Source organism: Bos mutus, chromosome 26 (genome assembly GCF_027580195.1).
Source record: "Bos mutus isolate GX-2022 chromosome 26, NWIPB_WYAK_1.1, whole genome shotgun sequence".
Lineage (NCBI taxonomy): Eukaryota > Metazoa > Chordata > Mammalia > Artiodactyla > Bovidae > Bos > Bos mutus.
The window spans coordinates 47,378,673-47,397,034 of record NC_091642.1 but is presented as its reverse complement, the minus strand read 5'-3'; the positions used below and the strand labels follow the sequence as shown (position 1 = coordinate 47,397,034).

Genomic DNA, 18,362 nt, shown 5'->3' with positions numbered 1-18,362 from the left:
TTTCTTTTGGACCTTTGAAAGTATGTGTCCACTTCCTTCTGGCCTCCAAACTTTCTGATGAGAAAGAAATCTTATGGTGATATTATTAAGGGTCACTTCTGTGTGATCACATTTATCTTGATGCTCTCAAGACTGTCTTTTTCTTTGACTTTTGAAAGTTTGAGAATGTTTCGGTGTGAGTCTCTTAGTTCATCTTACTTGAAGTTGATTAAACTTCTTGGATATTTATATTTATGTATTTTATCAAACTTGGGAAATTTTTAGTCATTTTTTTCAAATATTCTATCATCCTTTTCCCTCTTTTTCTTTGGACACTCCCACAACACATATGTCAGTCTTACTAACGGTGTCCCACAGGTCTTTTCAGGCTCTTTGACTTTTATTGTAATGGAAACCTAAGCCACGAGCTTTGGGATTACACTTGATTCACATCTTGGTTGCATAATCCTGTATAAAGTCAAAGTGAAGTCGCTCAGTCATGTCCGACTCTTTGCAACCCCGTGGATTGTAGCCTACCAGGTTTCTCGGTCCATGGGATTTTCCAGGCAAGAATACTGGAATGGGTTGCCATTTCCTTCTCCAGGATATCTTCCCAAGCCAGGGATTGAACCCAGGTCTCCTGCATTGTAGGCAGATGCTTTACCATCTGAGCCACCAGGGAAGTCTAATCCTGTATAACTGATGGCTAAATAACAGGAAACAAAAATATTTGTATATGTAGATTTATCCTGACTCAGAAATGGTGTTATCTTTGCATAAACTACTATAAAAAATAGAGGTCAGTATAAATAACTCTAAACAGTTACTTGATTTGCTGACTGAGATTAGGACGCTACATTCTGTTTAGAGGAAAATATATGAGGTCATGTAATTACTTTCAGACAAATACACAAATCAAGAAATATATGACATTCAGGTTACTGAATCATACCACCGAAATATGTACTCTACATTTAAAAGAAATGGTAAAATTCAGTTTCATGTGCTTCAGACTATAGAATTCACTGAAAAAGTCACTAAAATTAAAATGTGTAAAGTCAAACAGATATTGACAAACAAAAGCAGAAATGTGAATTGTTTCCATTATTTTAAACAGATATTTGTCTTAGAATTTTACTATTTGTAGGGTTTATTTGAATGATGTAGCAGGATCAAACTGAGACCGTTTGTCACAATATTGAGTCATTATGCTTTCTATGTGTTTGCCTATTATATTTTAATTATAAAATATTAAAATATAATTGAATCTATTTGCTATATTTACATCTAATAAACAGTCACATTTAAGATACAAAGTTGAGGATGTTGCTTATAGATTATAACAAGTTTAAGTTTATCTTTCTAGTATTCTATACTCAGGTCAGTTCAGTCGCTCAGTCATGTCCGACTCTTTGCGACCCGTGAACCGCAGCACACCAGGCCTCCCTGTCCATCACCAACTCCTGGAGTACATCCAAACCCATGTACATTGAGTCCGTGATGCCATCCAACTATTTCATCCTCTGTCATATCCTTCTCCTCCTGCCTTCAATCTTTCCCAGCATCAGAGTCTTTTCAAAGGAGTCAGCTCTTTGCATCAGGTGGCCAAAGTATTGGAGTTTAAGCTTCAATATCAGTCCTTCCAATGAACACACCCAGGACTGATCTCCTTTAGGATGGACTAGTTGGATCTCCTTGCAGTCCAGGGGACTCTTAAGAGTCTTCTTCAACACCACAGTTCAAAAGCATCAATTCTTCAGTGCTCAGCTTTCTTTATAGTCTAACTCTCACATCCATACATGACCACTGGAAAAATCATAGCCTTGATTAGACAGACCTTTGTTGACAGAGTGATGTCTCTGCTTTTTAATCTGCTATCTAGGTTGGTCATAACTTTCCTTCCCAGGAGTAAGTACAGTATTCTGTATTGGTACTGGTAGAATTTTATTCACATTTGTTCTCTAATTTTCTGTTATGAAACTTCTGCTTGAACAATACTTTGAAGGGAGAATCAGATGCTTTCAATTCATTGGAAATGAGCTTTGGAAGAAATGTTCATAATTAATGAAAAGATTTACTTAAACCTAGCAAAAATTAAAAAATTAATATTATAAAAGTAAATTCATAACAGGATGCTTTTTGAAATGTCAAACTGAGTTCCTGCAACTTTTGGCAAGTTTAATAATTTTCTGGTAAATAAAGATAAACAAAAACCCTTCAAACCAGCATTGTTACAAAAATATACCACAGAAATGCTAAAGATTAAGGAATATGTTTTGATTTCCACTTACTCTTTCTTCGATTTGAAATACATTCAACTTGAGGTAAGAAACCCTTATGTTCTTTGATAATATATGTTCAGTAATATCATGCTTACTTGATTATTGTTAGAATAGTCTAACTAGAATAATTTAATTATTTTTATTATCAATATTAAGTACTAAAAAGGTCAATTGGATTAAGTGAATAAAATAGTACATATAATATTTCTTATTAGGTAAAATTAAAATGCTGTGAAATGCACAGATTTTTAACATACAATTAATTGGCTTCTCAAGTAGCTCAGACAGTAAAGAATCCACCTGCAATGTAGAAGACCTGTGTTCAATCCCTGGTCAGGAAGATCCCCTTGAGAAGGAAATGGTAACCTACAATGAATATATTTATATTAATTTACATATCTGTTTCACTGCCAGGAATCAAGGGTGTCCTGTTTCCCTGATAACTAAGTCCATTGAGCACCTATTCATTCCTAAAGAACATGTGTATATCTATTTTTAAAATATCTTTGCAAGTATATTGCCCATGTTTAATTTAATTATTTCAGTGCTTATTATTGATTTATGAAATTTGTTTAATATTCTGGATTCAAGTTATCTTGTGAGTTTATTTTCCAATTTTTAATCTTGTCTGCTGTGCAAACATGGGTAGGATTAAATAGTTTCCTGGAATGTAGTAATTTCAGTGTTAAATTAGACTAGTCTTAGGGAGGAGAAGGCAATGGCACCCCACTCCAGTACTCTTGCCTGGAAAATCCCATGGACGGAGGAGCCTGGTAGGCTGCAGTCCATGGGGTCGTGAAGAGTCGGACGCGACTGAGCGACTTCACTTTCACTTTTCATGTTCATGCACTGGAGGAGGAAATGGCAACCCACTTGAGTGTTCTTGCCTAGAGAATCCCAGGGACGGCGGGGCCTGGTGGGCTGCCATCTATGGGGTCGCACAGAGTCGGACACGACTGAAGCGACTTAGCAGCAGCAGCAGTCTTAGGGAGGGTAGTTTATCCTACAAGTCAGATTTGTCCCTTTTTCCTTTTATGCTTACCATAGATCATGATGGAATTCTCCTATATTTTCTTTTAGAATCTTAAAACAGTTATGTTTCATGTTCACTTCTGAGATTTGTTGTCTTGTTTGTTTGGATTTTTTTGCCCTGCAACCTAACCCATACATTTGCAATATCCTTTTTTGAGAAGACTCCATAACACTGCTATCACAAAAGCGATTCACCATATATGTCCTACAACTTATTTTTTTGGTTGTTTAAAATACTGTTTTGTCTATTTTAGGTCTTTTTAATTTCCATATTAAGTTTAGAATCAACATATAAATTTATAAAAAATTCCATTTACATTATGATTGGAATTACATTAGATCTTTCAATCAGTTTGGGTAGAATTGTCATCTTAATATTAATTTTCTTATCTATGAAATTGGTGTATTTCTCTCTTTGTTTAGTTCTTTAATTTTTTCACAATATTGAGTGGGTTTTAGTATAGATGTCTTATGTTTTTGTTGAATTTATTCCTAAATAGTGTGTTTTATGCTACTTACAAATGGATTTTTAAATTTATTACTAATTATTTATAAATAAAATAACTATTTTTTAACATAAATTCTTTTTGATCTATAAAAGAAATTTTTGGTTTCCTAATTTTCTAGTAAAGGTGAATCTTTATAAAAGTAAGTGACTTTCCCATTGATGCAAATTGTATTATTCATAAACTTTATTGACCAATTAGGTGTATATCATGGCTTTTAAATTCTGTTTGTGGCACTTATTTGAATATTTCTTGCTTTAGTGCTTGTATTTATTACAGGCTCAGGTTTTGTTTTGTTGTACTAAGAACATAAAAATGATTAAATTGGTTTAACTAGTATGCATCAGTGCATATAAAATTGCGATGACTAGGATTTTTAAAAAATGTTTTAGTTGATGCATTGCCATTTCTCTTTTTATATATTGAAGTATAGTCTATTTACAACATTAGCTTCAGGTGTATAACATAATATTTCAATATTTTTATAGATTATACTCCATTTAAACTTATTACAGAGTAATGCTTATATTTCTCTGTGCTGTACAGAATTTTTTTAACTTTTATTTTACACTGAGTATACTTGATTAACAACGTTGTATTAGATTCTAGTGTATAACAATGTGACTCAGTTATACATATACCTGTGTTTATTCTTTTCCAAATTCTTAGATTCTACTTATGTGTTAAAATACCATATTTGTTTTTCTCTGTTTGACTTATTTCACTAGACATAATATCCTGTAGGTCCATCCATGTTGTTACAAATGGCAGAACTTCATTCTTATTTATGACTGAGTATAACTTCACTGTACATACATATCACATCTTTTTTAACCATTCATCTGTTGATGGACACTTAGGTTGCTTTAATATCTTGACTATTGTAAGTAATGCTGCTACAGACCTTAGGGTGCATGTTTCTGTTCAAGTTAGTGTTTATATTTTCTTTGGCTGTATATCCAGGAATAGAATTGCTAGGTGTTACGGAGCGACTTCACTTTCACTTTTCACTTTCATGCATTGGAGAAGGAAATGGTAGCCCACTCCAGTATTCCTGCCTGGAAAATCCCAGGGACAAGGAGCCTGGTGGGCTGCCGTCTATGGGGTCGCACAGAGTCAGACACGACTGACGCGACTTAGCAGCAGCAGCATGGTAGTTCTATTATCAGGATTTTGGGGAATTTTCATGCAGTGTTCTATGGTGGCTATGCGAGTTTATATTCTCACCAGCAGTGTAAGAGGGTTTCTTTTGCTTCACACCCTCAACAATATTTGTTATTTGTAAATTTTTGATAATAGCTATTCTGAAAGATGTGTCTTGTCATTTCACTGTGGTTGTCATTTGCATTTCACTGATTAGCAAGGTCAAGCATTCTTTCATATACCTGCTTATCATCTGTATTTCTCCTTTGGAAAAGTGTCTATTCAAATCTAATGCCAGTTTCTTTTTTTTTTTTTTTTGAGTTGAGTGGGGTGGCGAATAGTCGGATACGACCGAGCGACTTGACTTTCACTTTTCACGCATTGGAGCAGGAAATAGCAACCCACTCCAATGTTCTTGCCTGGAGAATCCCAGGGACGTGGGAGCCTGGTTGACTGCCGTCTATGGGGTTGCACAGAGTTGGACACGACTGAAGCGACTTAACAGCAGCAGCAGTTATGAGCTGCTTATATATATTTTTAATACTAAGTGCTTATGGGTAATATTATTTGTCTCTTCTAAGGGCAGTAATTCTTAGCAGTTACGACTGATATAAAATTATGAATTTAAGCAGTCTTCAATTCAGAATTTTTTACTGAGGTTTGCAGAAAAGATCTACTCTTCAAAACTCACCTGCCAGTCAAAATAAGTCTTATTAAACCTTTAGCAAGGGTGGCTCTTTAAAACATGTAGGAGTTCTCTTTTCTCAGAACTGTGCTGGTTAGTGTGATCTGTAAATATATCAATATTATGCAGTTTAGGTATGAGTAACCTTTTCAACTACAACAGCAATTCAAATTTAAGTTCAAAATCATGGGAACTACATTTCTACTATTGAATAGGATAGGATTTAACTTCTGTGAGCCACAATTTCCTCTACTGCAAGACAGAGATATTTTAAATTTACTATGATTGGCCAAAATAATGGTTAAATATGATATGTAGGTTTCTTTCAACTTTGGTGGTAGCTGTTAGTACTATCACAGCTACTTTCAAAGGGAGATTGTATATGCTCTCAAAATTTAGTGGCGTAGGACAGAATTACATATAATTAAGTCTTTTGAATAATGTTCCATCTGATACCAAAGAAGAATGAGAAGCACCATCCAGACAAAGAATAAAATGAAATGGACTGGCAGATTATTTGCAGGAAAAGAATGTCAAAGGTTTTTTATATTCTTGGCTGAATTAACTTACATATCTTCTATGTCTGATTATCCTTGCATACCCAACATTTTTCCTAAGCCTGCTAAGAGCAAATCAGCATACTGCCTGACATGCAAAAATTTTTGTCTTAATTGAGATTCCACAGTATTTTCAAAGTACCCTTTCAGGAATGAAAACAACAACAACAACAACAACATTCAGACTTCAGATATATTCCTTTTATCATTAATTTACAATCTGTGGGACCAATAACAATAATTATTAACAAATCTGATACTGAATTTAAGAGGCCTGCACCTCCTTTTGAGAGAGTGAAAATATTATTTATTCTTGTTTGGTGTGCTAAGTGCTAATGTTTTGCTCAACCGCCTGGAAAGGAAATCTACCCAACCAGGGCAATTGTTCTGGCACCAAATGTTTCCTGTTGTTGGCTTTGCAAACAATTGCTGGCTACTAAATGGTTATCATAATATTCATTTTGTTTATCTTTGGGTAAACAATGGGATGTGTGGGACAGAGAGACATAGAAAGCTGGAGTTTTTGTGAGTTTAAGCACTTTTTACTTAAAGTTAATGAAACTCAGATAAATACTGTCAAAAGTGTGCTTGTTCACAATCCATATTGCCCAGCATGAGCTATATATCTGTATATGAATGCTCCATCTGGCATAAACATATACACCGAATCAATAATACTATTATTTATTAGAACTGTGTGCCAGACTTAAATACTACTAAATACTTTTGTTATATTTTTACAAAAATTAATGAAACAGGTTTAGTCATACAATTTTGATATTTTCTAAGATAGTTTTATTTTTTAAAGTATTATGCTTTTGATTTATTTATACCATTTTTCTGGTTATATTTCTGAGACATTCTCTTGTTCTTATACATTTATGCATATGTATTCCTGTTTTTTTTGGATCAAGACTTTAAGTGACTCTCAGATGAGACAATATTACTATTAGTTCATGTTTTTTCTCTATGACACACAGAAAATTAAGTGTTAGTCTCATTCTTATTTCTTCATATCTACATATATCTATCCTTTACTGCTTCATTATTTTTAAATACTTCCTTTCATTTCTGAAACAAGAGTTTAATAGATACTTTAGAATACTTATTAATTTAGTGACCTATATTTTAATAGACAAATTTATCCAATATAATCATTTCCTCACCAATTGATTATATTGCCTTCTTACAAATTGCAACCCATTCCTGCTAAAAAAAAAAAAAAAAACATAAAAACTAGTACATTACTCATTTCCTCTTCATCTGTTGAATTAATCCTATTTAATTCAGTAATGAAGAAATTCAGGCATTTGGAAAGTATATTTCTTTTTTTCTACATTGTCAACATAAATTTGCTTTTTTGCATGTGAAAATTTACATTTTAAAACATCTTTCAAGGTGTTTAGACAACTTTTTAAAATACTTTAATATTGTCAAGTACTCAAAAATTAAAAATATTCCATTATATACCATTAAATATTGATAATGATAATGTAGATATTTAGCCAGATTGCTGTCTGGCACAATGTCAAACATAATGATTATTTTTCAATCACTGTGATACAGGTTAAATACCTTTCAAACAAAATAATTTCATTCAGAATTGAGAAATCTATTTTGAAAATAGCCAGATATATGTATTCTTTAGTTACAGTTAGAGGTTTTTGTCTGAATTTTTTCTCTTTTGTTTACTGTTTATTCATTGTTCCATGTGATGAAAGGAAAATTATATATATTTTTCATTATCTCATGATTGTCCAATTACATTTCTGATTAAAATAACTTTAAATTTAGATGTATCCTTGAGTTAGTCTATCCATCTGTTCCTGTTGACATGTAAACTGTTTTTTCTTTTTTTCACACTTTTTTTTTTCTTATTCTTTACTTATTTTTGTTAGAGAACACTGTTTCCTTATTTTCAAATTACATGTGGAGGCTTCCTTAAAATTGCAGAGTATTAAAAACAGAGGTATATATTTATACTAAATGCAAAACATATACGTAACAGAGGAAAACACAGTTAATGGTGAAGTACACTGCCTTGGATGTAAAGCGGAAACTGGTTTCAATTCTTAGTGTTCTAGGACTAATGACATGATCTTGGGATGTTACTGTAGATATCTCAGTTTACCTGCCTTACAACTGAATGCAATGAGACTAGGTTACAAGATAATTATAAACGCTAAATTGAATAAGTGTGTGAATAATACTTAAACAGTGCCAGATGCATAGTGAAGAACATTATCTACTAGAAAATTCAATTTCATAGAACTGTTTTTTTTTTTGAAGGGATAAATAAATACAATAAATTTATTCTTCTTTTTATCAGTTTATCCTTAGAATTTTACTACTTCATTATCCTTCTGATTCAGGCTGGTTAAATTAGCAAAAAATGGATCAGACTGTTTTTCATGTCTATCCCACTCCAGATTTTAGCGTTTCTTCTGCTGCTGCTGCTAAGTTGCTTCAGTCGTGTCTGACTCTGTGCGACCCCACAGATGGCAGCCTGCCAGGCTCCTCTGTCCCTGGGATTCTCCAGGCGAGAATACCGGAGTGGGTTGCCATTTCCTTCTCCATTTAGTCTATCAGTGCCATGATATAACAACTATGTGCTGTACAAACATATAAAGAATCAAAGAGGCTCATAAACTATATTTTTATATTTTATTCATCTTTCCTCATTCTTCTTTTTCCTTCCTTCCATCTCTCAATACTCTCCTTTTCCTTCTCACCCTCTCTCTACCTATCAAACCACTCTTTTTTCTTCCTTTTCCTCATAATATGAATTTTGAGAATTTAACAAAAATAAGAGATGTAAACAGAGCAGCAGTTTGCTAGATGAAAATGAATTCAGACTAAACACTGAATTTGGTGTATTAGTATTAAGAGTGTAGTGGAAACAATGTATCTAATGTAATTTTTTTCAGAGATATGAAGAATGATAACTATTTCAATTATCAGCAGAGTTTATTGTTGCAGTTTATTAGATAGCCAAGGCACTATTTTGAAAAAAAATTCCTTGGTTCATTACTTGCTGACCTTACTCAAGGACAGAGGATCTTAAGCTAGGTTGAGAATCAAAGGAAGACTTTTATTTTATTTTTTAAATGAAGATTCTTGAGTGTCACATCTAGATATTATGATTTAGTAAGTCAAAACTGCAAATGAGAATGAAAGTTTAGAATATGAATAATTTTGTTTTTCCCTGATCATCATAAAAAAAAGCAAAAATTCTTTGCAAGTCACATATCTAAAAAAAGAATGCAATATATAAAAAACTCCCAGCGTTTCACAATAGGAAATAAACAAACTGTTGTCATTGTTCAGTCATTCAGATGTGTCCAACTTTTTGTGACCCCATAGACTGCAACACACCAGGCTTCCCTGTCCTTCACCATCTCCCAGAACTTACTCAAACCAATGACCATTGAACCAGTGATGCCGTCCAACCATCTCATCCTCTGTCGTCCCCTTCTCCTCCTGCCTTCAATCTTTCCCAGCATCAGGGTCTTTTACAATGAGTCAATCCTTTGCATCAGGTGGCCAAAATATTGGCCACATCAGCTTCAGCATCAGTATTTCCAATGAATATTCAGGTCCAATTTCCTTTAGGATTGGCTGGTTTGATCTCCTTGCAGTCCAAGGGACACTCAAGAGTCTTCTCCAATACCATAGTTCAAAATCATCAATTCTTCTGTGCTCAGCTTTTTTTATGCTTGAACTCTCTCAACCATACATGACAATTGGAAAAACCATAGCTTTGACTCGATGGACCTTTGTTGGCAAAGTAATGTCTCTGCTGCCTAAGTTTGTGATAGCTTTCCTTCCAAGGAGCAAGTGTCTCAATTTTATGGCTGTAGTCACCATCTACAGTAATTTTTGAGCCCAAGAAAATAAAGTCTGTCACTATTCCCATTGTTTCCTCATCTATTTGCCATGAAGTGATAAGTCTGGATTCCATGATCTTCATTTTTTGAATGTTGAGTTTTAAGCAAGTTTCTTCACTCTCCTCTTTCACCTTCATCAAGATGCTCTTTAGAACCTGTTCACTTTCTGCCATAAGGGTGGTATCATCTGCATATTTGAGGTTATTTATATTTCTCTCAGCAATCTTAATTCCAGCTTGTGATAAATCCAGCCTAGTATTTCACATGATGTAAACTGCATATAAGTTAAATAAGCTCGGTGACAATATACAGCCTTAATGTACTCCTTTCCCAATTTGGAACCAGTCCGTTGTTCCATGTACACTTCTAACTTTTGCTTCTTGACCTGCATACAAGTTTCTTAGGAGGCAGCTAAGGTGATCTGGTATTCCCATCTCTTTAAGAATTTTCCACAGTTTGTTATGATTCACACAGTCAAAGGCTTTAGCATTGTCAATGAAGCAGAAGTAATTTTTTTTCTGGATTCTCTAGCTTTTCTTGAGAAAAACAGATGTTTGGAATTTGATCTCTGGTTCCTTTGCCTTTTCTAAATCCAGCTTGTACATCTGGAATTTCACAGTTCATGTAATGTTGAAGCCTAGCTTGAAGGATTTTGAGCATGGTCTTGCTTGTATGTGAAATAAGTACAATTGTGTGGTAGATTGAAAATTCTTTGGCATTGCCCTTCTTTGGGATTGGAATGAAAACAGACCTTTTCAAGTCCTATGGTCACTGCCAAATTTTCCAAATTTGCTAGAATATTGAATGCAGCACTTTCACAGCATCATCTTTTAGGATTTGAAATAGCTCAATTGGAATTCCATCACCTTCACTGGCTTTGTTTGTATTGATGCTTCCTAAGGCCCAATTTACTTCACACTCCAGGATGTCTCGCTCTAGACACCACCATGAGATCTTTTTTATATAGTTCTTCTGTGTGTATTATATATAACTTTATATGTATTCAAATGTCTGTGGGTGTAATTTTGTACTTCAAGGCCAAACTTGCCTGTTACTCCAGGTATCTCTTGACTTCCTACATTTTCATTCCAGTCCTCTATGATGAAAAGGACATCTTTTGGGAGTGTTAGTTCTAGAAGATCTTGATAATAAATAAAAATTTGTCTTTTTTTTTTTAATGGATGAAAAGCTTCAGACTCTGTAATGAAAAGAAAATAAACATGATAAACAATCCCCTGAAAATATATTCAGAAAATTAATTAATTCTGAAAGAGATGGGAATACCAGACCACCTGACCTGCCTCTTGAGAAATCTGTATGCAGGTCAGGAAGCAACAGTTCAAACTGGACATGGAACAACAGACTGGTTCCAAATAGGAAAAGGAGTATGTCAAGGCTGTATATTGTCACCCTGCTTATTTAACTTATATGCAGAGTACATCATGAGAAACACTGGACTGGAAGAAACACAAGCTGGAATCAAGATTGCCAGGAGAAATATCAATAACCTCAGATATGCAGATGACATCACCCTTATGGCAGAAAGTGAAGAGGAACTAAAAAGCCTCTTGATGAAGGTGAACATGGAGAGTGAAAAAGTTGGCTTAAAGCTCAACATTCAGAAAACAAAGATCATGGCATCCGGTACCATCACTTCATGGGAAATAGATGGGGAAACAGTGGAAACAGTGTCAGACTTTATTTTTTTTTTGGCTCCAAAATCACTGCAGATGGTGACTGCAGCCATGAAATTCAAAGACGCTTACTTCTTGGAAGGAAAGTTATGACCAACCTAGATAGCATATTCAAAAGCAGAAACATTACTCTGCCAACAAAGGTTCATCTAGTCAAGGCTATGGTTTTTCCTGTGGTCATGTATGGATGTGAGAGTTGGACTGTGAAGAAGGCTGAGCACCGAAGAATTGATGCTTTTGAACTTTGGTGTTGGAGAAGACTCTTGAGAGTCCCTTGGACTGTAAGGAGATCCAACCAGTCCATTCTGAAGGACATCAGCCCTGGGATTTCTTTGGAAGGAATGATGTTAAAGCTGAAACTCCAGTACTTTGGCCACCTCATGTGAAGAGCTGGCTCATTGGAAAAGACTCTGATGCTGGGAGGGATTGGGGGCAGGAGGAGAAGGGGAAGACAGAGGATGAGATGGCTTGATGGCATCACCGACTTGATAGACATGAGTTTGAGTGAACTCCGGGAGTTGGTGTTGGACAGGGAGGCCTGGCGTGCTGCGATTCATGGGGTCTCAAAGAGTCGGACACGACTGAGCGACTAAACTGAACTGAGCTCCTTGGAAGAAAAGCCATGACAAACCTAGATGACATATTTAAAAGCAGAGACATTACTTTGCCAACAAAGGTCCATCAAGTCAAAGATATGGTTTTTCCAGTAGTCATGTATGAATATGAGAGCTGGACTGTAAAAAAAGCTGAGAGTCAAAGAATTAATTCTTTTGAACTGTGGTGTTGTAGAAGCCTCTTGAGAGTCCCTTGGACTGCAAGGAGACCAAACCAGCCAATCCTAAAGGAGAGCAGTCCTGAATATTCATTGGAAATACTGATGTAGAAGCACTGATATTTTAGCTACCTGATGCAAAGGATAGAATCTTTTGAAAAGACCCTGATGCTGGGAAAGATTGAAGGCAGAGGAGAAGGGGACATCGGAGGATGAAATAGTTGGATGGCATCATTGACTTGATGGACATGAGTTTGAGCAAGTGCCAGGAGATGGTGATGGACAGGAAAGCCTGTTGTGCTGCCATCCATGGGGTCACAAAGAGTCGGACATGGCTCAGGAACTGAATTGATAACGATTCATCAAGCTAGCACCTGGTAATTTGCCTTACCTTGAGTAATAAACACATTCAGACAAATGCTGTATGAAAATATTTCTAGCAGCTGTAGTCAGAATCACCAGAAATCTCAACACAACCCAAGTGTCTTGGACCAGTTGAATGGATAAGTGGTGTGCAGTACATCCATATAATGGAATACTATTCAGAATAAAGATAATTGCAACCTCCTTCAAAAGGTTCCATGCATGTGCTGCTACACTCAATGCCCTCAACCCTCCAGGTTGCCACCACCGACCCACGCCTCTGCCAGTGACTCTTGGACACTCCCAGCTAAATCTGGGTGGGTCTCTTGTGGCATCACTGCTCCTTTCTTCTGGGTCCTGGTGCACACAAGGTCCTGTTTGTGCCTCCAAGAATCTATTTCCAGTCCTGTTTAAGTTCTGGCCATTCTATGGTGGAGTTAATGACAACCTCCTCCAAGAGAGCTATTCCATACCCGAGTCTGCTGCACCCAGAGTCTCTGCCCCTAGGGTAGTCTCCTGCTGAACATACCTCCACAGGAGACACTCAAACACAGTTCTGTGTCAGTCTCTGTGGGGTCTCTGGGTCCTGGTATGGACAAAGTTTGTTTGAGCCCTCTGAGCATTTCTGGCGGGAATGGGGTTTGATTCTAAATGTGAATTTGCCCCTCCTACCATCTTTCTGGGGCTTCTCCATTGCCCTTGGCCATGAGGTATCTCCTTAAAGATGCTCTAGAGTCACATAGCCTTTGCTCCAGCACCTCTCATCTTGCTGGGTAAATAACAGGGAGGGAACACAGCTCCACCCATCAACAGAAAATTGGATTAAATATTTACTGAGCACAGCCCCGCCCATCAGAATAAGGCCCAGTTTACCCCTTGGTCAGGCTCTCCCATAAAGAAGCTTCCATAAGCCTCTTCAGACAGACTGAAATCACAATCACAGAAAACTAACCAAACTGATCACATGGACCACTGCCTTGTCTAACTCAGTGAAACTATGAGGTATACCATGTAGGGCCACCCAAAATGAACGGGTCATGGTGGAGAGTTCTGACAAAATGTGGGCCACTGAAAAAAGGAATGGCAAACCACTTCAGTATTCTTGCCATGAGAACCCCATGAACAGTATGAAAGGGCAAAAAGATAGGACACTGAAAGATGAATTCCCCAGGTCGGTAGGTTCCCAATATGCTACTGGAGATCAGTGGAGAAATAACTCAAGAAAGACTAAAGAGACCAAGACAAAGCAAAAACAACACCCAATTGTGGATGGGACTGGTAATAGAAGCAAAGTCTGAAGCTGTAAAGAGCAATATGGCACAGGAACCTGAAATGTTAGGTCCATGAATCAAGGCAAATTGGAAGTGGTCAAACAGGAGATGGCAAGAGTGAACATCAACATTTTAGGAATCAACAAACTAAAATGGACTGGAATGGGTGAATTTAACTCAGATAGCCATTAAATCTACTACTGTGGGCAACAATCCCTTAGAAGTAATGGAGTAGCCATCATAGTCAACAAAAGAACCTGAAATGCACTACCTGGATGCAGTCTCAAAAACGACAGAATGACCTCTATTTTGTTCCAAGGCAAGCCATTCAATATCATAGTAATCCAAGTCTATGCCCCAACCAGTAATGCTGAAGAAATTGAAGTTGAACAGTTCTAGGAAGACCTTCAAGACCTTCTAGAAATAACACCCCCAAAAGATGTCTTTTTCATTATAGGGGACTAGAACGCAAAAGTAGGAAGTCAAGAGATACCTGGAATAACAGGAAAATTTGGCCTTGGAGTACAGAATGAAGCAGGGCAAAGGATAATAGAGTTTTGCCAAGAGAACACACTGGTCATAGCAAACACCCTCTTCCACAACACAAGAGAACACTCTACACATGGACATCTCCAGATGGTCAACACCAAAATCAGATTGATTATATTCCTTGGAGCCAAAAATGGAGAATCTCTACACAGTCGGCAAAAACAAGACCAGGAGCTGATGGTGGCTCAGATCATGAACTCCTATTGCCAAACTCAGACTGAAATTGCAGAAAGTAGGGAAAACCACTAGATCATTCAGGTATAACCTAAATCAAATCCCTATGATTTTACAGTGGAAGTAGCAAATAGATTCAAGGGATTAGATCTGATAGACAGAGTGCCTGAAGAACTATGAACTGAGGTTCATGACATTGTACATGGGACAGGAATCAAGACCATCCCCAAGAAAAATAAATGCAAAAAAGCAAAATAGCTGTCTGAGGAGGCCTTACAAATAGCTGTGAAAAGAAGAGAGATGAAAAGCAAAGGAGAAAAGGAGAGATATAAGCATCTGAATGCAGAGCTCCAAAGAAGAGCATGGAGAGACAAGAAAGCCTTCCTCAGTGATCAATGCAAAGAAATAGAGGAAAACAATCGAACGGAAAAGACTAGAGATCTCTTCAAGAAATTTAGAGATACCAAGGGAATATTTCATGCAAAGACGGGCACAATAAAGCCCAGAAATTGTACGGACCTAAAAAAAGCAGAAGCTATTAAGAAGAGGTGGCAAGAATACACAGAAGAACTGTACAAAAAAGATCTTCATAACCCAGATCACCACGATGGTGTGATCACTCACTTAGAGCCAGACATCCCAGAATGTGAAGTCAAATGGGGCTTACGAAGCATTACTTCAAACAAAGCTAGTGGAGGTGATGAAATTCCAATTGAGCTCTTTCAAATCCTAAAAGATTATACTGTGAAAATGCTGCACTCGATATGCCAGCAACTTTGGAAATCTCAGCAGTGGCCACAGGACTGGAAAAGTTCATTCCAATCTCTAAGAAAGGCAATACCAAAGAATGCTCAGACTACCACACAATGGCACTCATCTCACACACCTAGTAAGGAAATGCTCAAAATTCTCCAAGCCAGGCTTCAACATTACGGGATCTGTGAACTTCCAGATGTTCAAGCTGGATTTAGAAAAGGCAGGGAACCAGAGATCAAATTGCCAACATCCGTTGAGTCACCGAAAAAGCAAGAGACTGCCAGAAAAGCATCTACTTTACTGACCATGCCACAGCCTTTGACTGTGTGGATCACAACAAACTGTGGAAAACTCTGAAAGAGATGGGAATACCAGACCATCTGACCTGTCTATTGAGAAATCTGTATACAGGTCAGGAAGCAACAGTTAGAACTGGACATGGAATAACAGACGGTTTCCAAATTGGGAAAGAAGTATGTCAAGGGTGTATATTGTCACCCTGCTTATTTAATTTATATGAAGATTATATCATTAGAAATGTTGGGCTGGATGAAGCATAAGCTTAAATCAAGATTGCTTGATTCAATAACCTCAGATATTCAAATGACACCATTCTAATGGCAGAAAGTGAAGAATAACAAAAGAGTCTCTTAATGAAAGTGAAACAGGAGAGTGAAAAAGTCTGCTTAAAGCTGAACATTCAGAAAACTAAGACATGATATCCAGTCCCATCACTTCATGGCAAATAGATGGGGAAACAGTGGAAATAGTGTCTGACTTTATTTTTCTGGGCTCCAAAATCACTGCAGAGGGTGACTGCAACCATGAAATAAAAATACACTTACTCCTTGGATGGAAAGTTATGACCGACCTAGACGGCGTATTAAAAAGCAGACATATTACTTTGCCAACAAAGATCCATCTAGTCAAAGCTATGGTTTTTCCAGTGGTCATGTATGGATGTGAGACTTGGACTATAAAGAAAGCTGAGTACTGAAGAATTGATTCTTTTGAACTGTGGTGCTGGAGAGTCCCTTGGACTGCAAGGAGTCCAACCAGATCACCCTAAAGGAAATCAGTCCTGAATATTCATTTGAAGGACAAATGCTGAAGCTGAAGCTCCAGTATTTTGGCCACCTGATGCAAAGAATTGACTTATTTGAAAAGATACTTATTATGGGAAAGATTGAAGGCAGGAAGAGAAGGGGATGACAGAGGATGAGAGGTTTGATGGGATCACTGCCTCAATAGACATAAGTTTGAGTAAACTCTGGAAGTTGGTGATGGACAGATAGTCCTGGCATGCTTCAGTCCATGGCATCTCCAAGAGTCAGACACGACTGAGCAACTGAACTGAACTGGTTCAGAATAAAAGGGAGCTAGTGATAAATACAACATATTGGATAAATCCAAAGGCATTATGCTAAGTGAAATAAGGCAGTCTCAAAGTCAACTGCTATAAGATTTATGCTACGCTGTCAAAATGTTAAGTCTGTTTTGAGAGATTAGAGACTAATAATTGCTAAAGTTTAAGGATGGGGGAAGTTGTGATTACAAAGGGTAAGCATGAAAGATTTTTTGTGGTGATGGAATTGTTCTGTATCTTAATTTTGGTTGTGGATTCATAAACCTCTGTGTGTGTGTGTGTGTGTGTGTGTATTTTAAAACTTACAGAACTGTTTATATCACAAAACAGTTTTGTGTTGATTTAAATACTAACATTAAATGATATCAGCAACAACAGCAAATGTTCTCTAAGTGGTTCTAAAGCACAGCAAGGATTTAGAACCGGTACTTTGAATGGTCCCATTTTCACTGACTATTCTAAATCAGTGAGTAAGGGATACACCCCCAATATTAATAGCATTAATTTATGCTCAACTGGTAGAATTGTAGAGGATAATTACAGGAAAAATACTTATCTGAGAAATTATGAGATGATCAATGTCCACTATATTTGCATGTATATGTCTTAATGTTAGTCATCTAGTTGTCTCCAACTCTTTGACCCCAGGTACTATAGCCCACCAGGCTTAGGCAAGAATACTGGAGTGGTTAGCCATTCCCTTCTCCAGGAGATCTTCCCAACCCAGGGATTGAATCCATGTCCCTTGCATTACAGGCAGATTATTTATCATCTGAGCCATCAGGAAAGTTTAAGTATTCACAGATGTGTCCATTTCTTTATCCACTCTGAACTGCCTTGCTTCAGAAACTGACTTATTCCATTTGATTGCTTATCATTGAGCTTGGTATGTGCCACAGACTGGACACTCCATCTTACTCCTCATTCAGTACTTACAAAATGGTTGTTTTTAGGAATCCGAGGTAGAAGCCTGGTTGCAATTACCCAACTTACTGGGGCATGATTATTATATAAATAAAGATAGTGAGGTCAATCCCTGAATGTAACCTCAGACTTACTAGGAAACTACTATTATATGTCCTGTTGTTTTACTCACTCTGTGATAAAACATCACTATGAAGCTCCAACTGTATTCTTGATGGTACCAGAAAGCAGGATCTAGAGACAAAGTTATATTAGGAAGTATGCATCCAGGTAGCAGGAGTGAGGGGGAAAATGATGTTGATTAGGGGAATACAGAGATCAGATGTAAGGAGGTATTAGTGAGCAGGCAACTGTTGAATGTAAGCATTGCCTCAGCTTTTCGGGATAGTCCTACAGGAAGACAAGTCAAATAAGCATCTTAG

At 36.8% G+C, this 18,362-nt stretch overlaps 1 non-coding gene across 1 annotated transcript; it reads right to left on the bottom strand.

Moving 5' to 3' along the window:
- Positions 1-589: 589 nt before the first annotated feature.
- On the bottom strand, positions 590-661 carry TRNAC-ACA (transfer RNA cysteine (anticodon ACA)). The gene has a single exon. It is a non-coding gene; the product is annotated as a tRNA-Cys (tRNA).
- Positions 662-18,362: the final 17,701 nt, after the last annotated feature.